The sequence below is a fragment of the Clarias gariepinus genome, chromosome 25 (assembly GCF_024256425.1).
Source record: "Clarias gariepinus isolate MV-2021 ecotype Netherlands chromosome 25, CGAR_prim_01v2, whole genome shotgun sequence".
NCBI classification, from domain to species: domain Eukaryota; kingdom Metazoa; phylum Chordata; class Actinopteri; order Siluriformes; family Clariidae; genus Clarias; species Clarias gariepinus.
Genome location: NC_071124.1, coordinates 9,657,868 through 9,666,893, shown reverse-complemented (window position 1 = coordinate 9,666,893; position 9,026 = coordinate 9,657,868).

The following is a 9,026-nucleotide window of genomic DNA, read 5'->3' as shown; positions in this document are numbered from 1 at the left end:
TCTGGAATACCTGTGTCTTTTATTATTATCTTCAAACGCAGGCTATATAAATAAAATCTTCTAGCTCGGTTCATAATGAACACTTAATTTAATCCATTTGATTGATTCATTCATCTTTATACATACTGTATGGGAGGCTAATTTATAACAGCATACTATACACACCTTAATACACACACTCATTCTCATTCATTAGGAACAAGTAGCCAGTTACCACCAGCTTGGCTTGGAGAGGCAAAACTGGAAAGAACTCATGGAAAGAATATGCACAAAAGATTCATGAAGTTACCAAGCAGGAGTAGCTGAGCAGATTAAGGCTCAGTAATTGATCAGAAGCTCTGTGTTTCAATCCCCAGTTCCACTAAGCTGCCACTATTGGGACCCTTAAACAAGGCCCTTATTACTGGAGCACAATCTTATATCTGGCCCTCTGCTCTTTCTAACAAGCTGGGATGAAATGTGAAGAAAATAATTTCACTTTGCTTTAATGTATATGTGACAAATAGAGACTTTGTCTTTTTCTTCAAGCTTAAGATTGAACCAGGGACCAGTGTTGGGGGACGTTACTTTTTAAAGTAACTAATTACATTAAAAAAAAAATCAGTTACATTACAGCGTTACTTTTTGATAAAAGTAACTAGTTTAAGCACTTTTCCATTGCAGAAAATTAAAACTCTTTTGTGATTCCTCATGCATGTTGTTTCAGTCAAGACCTTTATAATTATTCTACCATCATCACTCAGCGAAGTTTGGCCCATAATCTGTTAACTACTAATACCCATATCTCACCTACGCAGTTTCTCGCGGTGGCCGTAAGCCGGTCCTCGCATAGTCAAACCGCATAAGTGAGATAGGGGTATAACAGCAGGAATAACGGGGGAGGGGGGGGGGGGGGTAGGTTATCAGGGGCGGGGCTTATAGGACGACACAACATTGCCATTTGTCTGGATATGCTAAACCGCTAGGCACATGCTAAAACACTTAGCTGTTTTTAATAAATCAGTGTAACAAAAGCTATTTAAATAGCTCAACACAACTAACAAGTGGTTTCTCCAAATTCAACACAACGGGCCCCTTTTAATGATTACTCCAGTTTCAGAATTATTCAACTCATTGAATAAAATCATTAGAGGTTCAAAGTTTAAAGTTAAAGAAACAGTTTAACTACCAGATTTTTGAGGAGGTACATGTTGAAAAACCCTTGATTTACTGCAAAGGACCTACAGAAAGATTTGGTAGCAGCAGGCAAAAAGCAAGCAACTAACCACCAAAGGTCCCCTCAAGACGTACCCCGCTACTGATACTAAAAGACAAGTGAAGTTGGCTGCAATATGCTACAAACCATGTAAAAAGACAGATTTAGAATTCTGTCCTATCCTCTGATGAACTAAAACTTGAACTTTTTGTGCCTATGAATCAGCGGTATGTTTGGAGTAAAAGGAATGAAGCATATGTGGGAAAGTGCACCCTGTCCACAGTAAAGCATGATTGTCCCTCAGTGATACTCTGGAGCTGTTTTGCTTCCTTTGGCACTGGAAATCTGCACCATGTAGACAATGTGGAGCAAAAGCGATTCAATCAAGTAACCTTGCAGGAAAATGCCATGATCCTTGGGGAAGCTGAAACGTCCGTGTTATTGGACATTCCAAAAGGACAATGATCCCAAGCATACCTCAAGGTCCACCCAGGGTTGGTTGAGATGAAGTCCTAGAGGGTTCTAGAGTGGCCATAACAGTCTCCTGCTTGGGATCTTACTGGACTAGAGGCCATTGTCCATGAGGAATGGGCTAAGGTTCCTCAGACACACTGCCAGATGCTAGTGTCTGGCTCTACATCATGTTTGCAGCAGGTCATAATACTGTAGCTTAAAGGGACTTTACTAAGTAGTCAAGATTAAATAATTTCAATACTGCAGTAGTCATTAAAATAGCGTTTTGTGTTGACTTTGGAGAAACCGCTTGTTATATTAGGAATTTTGGCCAAAAAACTGGTCTTGCCATATATTTGTTCTATCCCTTTCTAAAACCAGCGTCTGGCTGAACTGTGGTGCTAATTAGAATCAACTGGTTTAGTTGATGGATGGAATAAACCTTTGTCAGGACTTTTTACGTTCTGAAGCTAAAATTATTTACCGCATTTAGTTGCCAGTTCCCAGCCAAAAACTTTAAAGAAAAAAAAGGCAAAATGCACACGAAAACACCAATTTTTTGTTAATATTCATTTAACATTCTGTCACTGCACACTGCTGAAAACACACACAAGAATGTTGCACAACAGCAAACAGCCGAAGTTATGAAATCTACAGTATAGCAGCAACACAGCACAACAATGCCCCCACCTGCTGGACAGGAGTGTGTTCTCAGCATGGGAGCCCACCTTCAATCCTCTAATGCACTTGTGATAAGCACTCTTACGATAGGGGATCAGCAGCTCTGTCAAATAATGAATGACAATAAAGTCGTTAAGCATGTCCATTAAGGTCATGATGACTGATTGACCGGAGGACGAACAGGTTTTGTCTCAAATCAGCTCACTCACTCACCGTCTATCCTGCTTAATCGTATATACAGGGTCACAGGGGCCTGGAGCCTATCCCAGAAGACTTAGGGCACAAGGGAACATGCAAACTCCATGCACGTAGAGGTGGGAATCGAACCTGTCCCAAAAAAAAAGCGTTACCAGAGACTAGCCTCCTTTATTTGTGAATCTCGATCCTCTGTCCTCAACCTAATTGTCCTCACCAGTGGTGCTGAAGTGGAGTTTTCCTATTGTATAATTATGCTATCTGGATAGAGAGCAAATCGGATTTCAAAATGTGGGCTCAGTGTAACAGATTATTTTTTACTGAAAAATTCATTTAAAAAATGGCACATGGATAAAACTCACAGACTTTAACATCAGCTGTTATTCTTGTGATTTCTGTATTTGTGCAACATATGGTGCCCAACATGTATGTACCAACTTCAGAATATATTTCAGCAAAAAAGCAACCAACTTACAGTTTTTGCCTATTGCTTACACACGTTTTGCACAATTTGGCCCATTATGTCAAAACTCTACACACAAACCCATCAGACATAGCACTTGGAGATTAACAACTCACATCTATGCCAAAATGAAACACTGCAATCAAAACTTTACACTCCTTTCTAAAAATCTAATTCTTGCAACAAAACCATACACACAAGCACCATTTGAATTACTCTTTCATATCAGCAACAACACACTGATGAGCTTTATATAAAACACTGCAGTCTTCGTGTTTGTAGTTTGCTCAGACTCAGTTTTCTGTAAAACTCAAAAGTAGAATTTCTGCAGTAATTAAACAAGAGTTTTTACAAAAAAAACAAACATTCTTACGGAAATAAAATTTTTTTTATCACAAAACAAAAAAACACTGAAGAAATTGCTCTTGGGGGAAAAACATATACTTTATTCGTGTGTGTGTGCATGCGCGTGTGTGCGTGCGTGCATGTGTGTTTGTGGTGGGGGGGTGGGCTTATGGATCCTGCCTTCTGTTTGGATCTGGCCACAAGACCTCATCAACATCACAGGCGATGTCCTCACGGGCTAGGCATCGGGGAAAATATTCGCCTTGTGTGCCGAATCCACCCTTGGATTGATCCTATCTCAATGTCTCCGCATGCCTCTTCCATTGCTTGCAGAAGAGTCATTCGGGCATGTGGTTGCCGATCATATACTTTCCACCGCCACGCTGAAAAGAATTCCTCGATTGCATTTAGAAAGGGGCTGTAAGGGGGCAGGTATAAAACTGTGAAATGGTTATGGTTGTTGAACCAATCTCGGACCAGAGCTGCCCGGTGGAAACTAACATTATCCCAGATGACAACAAACCTGGACTGCTCTGGTCTGTCCTGCACAACTGCATCTAGTGCATCTAGAAATGCAATGATCTGTCCTGTATTGTAGGGACCTAGAGTGGCATGGTGATGCAGGACTCCTTGGACACTAATAGCAGCACACACGGTGATATTTTCCCCACGCTGCCCAGGGACATTTACAACAGCCCTTTGTCCAACTATGTTACGGCCCCAACGCCTGGTTTTGGCCAGATTGAAGCCTGCCTCATCCACGTAGATGAACTCCTGTGGCAGTTCGGCGGCATCAAAATCCAGAACTGTCTGTAACAGAAAATATGGAATAGTGTTACTACTGTAAAAAAAACCATATTGTATATATTTTCACACAAGTAGGGGCTGGGTTGGGTCACTATAGACAAAAACTACAAGCTGCAGGCAGGGCAGGAGGCAGCATAAACCCTCATTCCCACATCACAACATATAGTATGTAAAGTAAAGTGACACATACCTGCACATAATCAGGGCGCAGATCCTTGACCCTGACACTGTTTCTCTCAAATGGCACCCTATACAGCTGCTTCATTCTGAAGCTATGTTTCTGTAGGATGCGACTTAGTGTAGAAGTGCTGACCCTGTTGATATTGCTGAATACATTTCTCTCAGCAATTATGCGTTGTTGCCACTCACGAAGTCGGATTGCATTATTTTCTCGCACCATTTCAATGATGGCAAGCTCTTGTTGTTCAGTGAAGAGCCGTTTCCTTCCACCTTGAGGCGGTCGTCTAACCATTCTGTTGAAAATGCCACCACAAGATGTCATTGGTTAGGTTCTTTTTCACATAATGTACTTTCTGTACTTTTTTTTCACAACTGTACACAGTACTGTAACATCACAATGGTATTTCTACCCATTTAGTACATTTATGTAGTACAGTTAGTACAGTAATACTGTAATATGATACAGAATCATGTGACACATACAGTAGGTACAGTCTGGAGTAGAAACTTGAAGATATACCTGTTCTCCAGTCGAAATGTCCATATTATCGATGCTACTGTGTAGCGACTGAGATTGGGGTGGACTCTTTGCCCAGCCTCCCTCATGGACAGGCCATGATTGATCACGTGGTCCACCAGAGTAGCCCTGATGTCATCTGACACACGTCTCCGCACTGGTCCTCGTCTTTGTCCTCGTCCTCTTCCACGTCCGACTCCTCTCTGTCTTTGTCCTCATCTTCCTCTCACTCTCATTGCCTCCATGCTTGCAAAGTTCTCTAAATGTCTCACCTGAGGTCTATTTGTAGTGCTAAGGCTCAGACAGATTGGTGTTCTGTTTTCTGTGAAAGTGATTTCAGGTGTGTATCTAAGTGTGTACAATTGCCAGATGAGTTTTGCTTTTTGAACAGAGTGTTTTCCCAGTGATAACAGGTGATTTAGTTTTTGAACAAAGTGTCTAATGTAAGAAAACGTGTGTAGTGTTTCGCAATAAGTGTGTTACAGAATTGTAAACAAAGTGCAAAGTTGAACATGTGTTTAAGCTATTGTTACACTGTGTTTAAGATAAGATCCTAGAAGTTTAGGTATTGAGGCTTTGGTGTAAGCATTCACTTTTAGTGTGTAAGCAATAGGCAAAAACTGTAAATGAGACTTAATTTTGGTTATTTAACTTAATAGACAGTTGTACAGTTTACTCATCTTTACTTTACCTTACATGTCTTAGGTCTCCTTGATAGACATCATTGCTTGACCTCACCAATGCTCTAGTCGCTAATTCCCCATAGCCACACCCAAAAATCCAGTGGAAAGCGTACCCAGTATAGTGTACCCTCTGGAAAAATAGTATAATTTAATATGATAGTAGATTACTTGAATAATATGCATTATGATTAAATTAGTTTGCTCCACTTAATGCTTATATTATACCATCCTATATAAGTTGTAATGCCTTGTCACATGAACATTATTGTGCCCTCTGAGCTACAACTTTATCCTTGTGGGCAAAACAACATACAGTATGAGTAGAATATATAACATGTAGTTCCAATATATTCTATATAGAGTGCTGAAATATTATACACCCATCAGCCACTTCTTAGGTAAACCTTGCTAGTACTTCCTGTTGTCTTTAAAACTGCCTTAATTCTTTGTAGCATGCAAAAGATTCAACAAGGTGCTGGAAACATTGATCAGAGATTTTGGTCCATTTTGACATGACAGCATCACACCATTGCTGCAGATCGATGATGTGAATCTCCAGTTTTACCCCATCCCAAAGATCTCAGATGAGATCTGTTGACTGTGAAAACCATTTGAGTAGAGTGAACTCATTGTCATGTTCAAGAAACCCAGTTGAGATGATTTTAGCTTTGTGATATTGGACATTATCCTGCTGGAAGCAGGCATCAGAAGATGGGTACACTGTAGTTATAAAATGAGGGACATTGTCAGTAACAATGCTCAGGTACTATGGGGCCTACAGTACAACACTACAACCACCAGCCTAAACATTTATATAAAGCAAGGATGCTTTCATGTTGCTTACGCCAAATTCTCACCATACTCTACCATCAGAATGTTGCAGAAATCGCGACTCACCAGACCAAAGTTTTTCCAATCTTCTTTTTTTCTCGTTGTAGTCTGAGATTCCTGTTCTTACCAAAGATGAGTAGTGCACAGTGTGGTCTTCTGCTGCTGTAGTTCCTCGGTGTCAAGGTTCGATGTGCTGTGCATTTAGAGATGCCTTTCAACATACCCCTTTTTGAGATGTTGTTTGAGTGACTTTTGCCTTTCTATCAGCTCTAACCAGGCTGACCGTCCTTACTAGACCTCCGGCATTATAAAGACATTTATACTCGGAGAACTTTCCGCACTGGACATTTTCTCTTTTTCAGGCCATTTTCTGTAAACCCTAGAGAATGTGTGTAAAAAAATCACAGGAGATCAGCAGTTTTCAAAAATACTCAGGTGGCACCAACAAGCATGCCATGTTCAAAGTCATTCTTCTTCATTCTGATACCGAGTTTGAACTTCAGCAGGTTGTCTACATGGGTATACCCAATGAAAAGGTCAGTGCAAGTATAACTATGCACTTATTTGATTTCTATGATTATAATTACTTTTAGGTTATTTTATAAATGATTTCCTTCGATTAATAATAATATATTGGAATATTAATATCCAAAAACAATCAATTCCTCTTATAAATATTTCACAAGCACATCCAGCACCATCTGTTGGTACCCAGATCAATAACATGATCCATTTTCTACAACTAATGTTTTTTTTGTAAGGGAGACTAGTTTGTCCCTTTATTATCAATCATGTTATTCTTATTTATTTTTCACGTTGCATTATTCAATACAGTCTTATCTGTTAGTACTTCAAGATGTTTAGGAAGTAAGAAATTATTAGTAAATCAGTTGACTTCATATTGCTCAATTTAAACCTTTCCTCCCCTTTTTTATTTTCTAAATATTTGAACCCGAACAGGTCTTACGATTTGGGGTGTAATGATATGGCATATAATATCATATCATATCATTTGATATGATTTTCTTAATGCAATACGTCTGTGCATTGTACGATAAGTTCAGCAGACTACATAAAGAACATATATTATAAAAACACATATCATGTGATGTGTAATAAAATTTTGCATTTAAATCAAACCTACATTCTCTCCTCTAAAAAAAGTAGATTGCTTTTTTTAAATCTCAAATCAGAATATCTTTTAATGCTCTTGCATCCTCATGTTAAATACTATCTGTAGCTGAAAAAACAGCCTTCGATTTTTTTTTTAATTGACGACCAGTGAGTGCTGAGTACCAAAACATTTATGCATCTGCACCGAGTCAAAGAAGACCAAGATAACGAGACACTCTGGAATCCTACTCCCCCCCCGCCTTCAAGGACACCTGGCGCATTCTATTACGGGATGTTACAGGCTTACAACTGACACGCACGCACTCACAGAACAGCTACAGATAGACACTCTACCTTCCCCATATCCAACGCCTTCGTGTGCTTATTCCCTTCAGTGTGGGCAGGCGGAATCGGGACCAGCGCTCTTTAGCTGCAGGGACTGGAGCTGTTTGCCTACATTGGACATTTCCTATCCCCTGTACCCTCATCGTTGCAATGTTTATGTCTTGTGATTACATGTTTTTCTGTGCTTGATGCTGAGGTATTTTTTGTACCCCTGATCACACACTGCCCTTTCGAAGGACAGTCTGGGAGGGGATTTTTTACCCTCGTTATCCTAATGTATCTTATTCCTTATCTTCTATGATGGCGCCGGTTAGGTGGCTGCCGTCGCGACTCTGTGGTCGCAAAAATCATTTAGCTGCATATTGTACTCTGTATGATTGTGCATGTGACAAATAAAATTTGAATTTGACTAAACACACGTACAGTACACAGCTGCAGTCAGGAATCCTTTTGTCACTGATTCAGGCTGGAAATATACTTACTTTAAACTATATGTACACGCATGTGTGATGGCTGCCTCACGTGTCCTGCATTTGTTTTGGTTTACATGCATACTGCAAGCAAGATACAATATGCATGTAAACAATAGTTTAATTAGCAGGCATGTCAAAAAACATAGGAAACTTTCGAGGAGAAGTGCAACCAGGTCTGCAATTACCCTTACCCGCACAGTGACAAATATGAATGTCAAAACATTTGGAGGGAATAAGAACCATCTGAAATTTTGACATGGACCTAAACTCCTTAAGCATCGGCATGTTTTTTGTCTGATAACATGTGTACGAGTCAAATCATCATCGGTCTTATCATAGCTTTCTGTTCAAGGCTACTGTCTCTCCAGTCACTGCTGTGCTGGTGTGAAAATACATCAGTTCATTTGTAACAGCGGTGCAAGTAAAAATGGATGCCTCGTCTTTTCATTGTAAGAAGAGCAGCGTGCAGTGACTGGTGATTCGTAAGAGATACAGTAGGTACCGAAAGACCAGACACAAAGACAGAAATCAAGCCTGTCTGGGAATTGAACCCAGACCCTGGAGGTGCAAGGCGACAGTGCTAACCACTACACCACTGTGACAGCCGTCATTAACTGTCTAATATTGTAATGCACAGCTTTATGTTTTAAAGTCAGAATGAGAAAGCACATATACTACAATTTTTTTTTTAAATTACAGTACTTTTAGTGTGGATTATTTTTTTTTTTTTGCCAACTGAAAATAA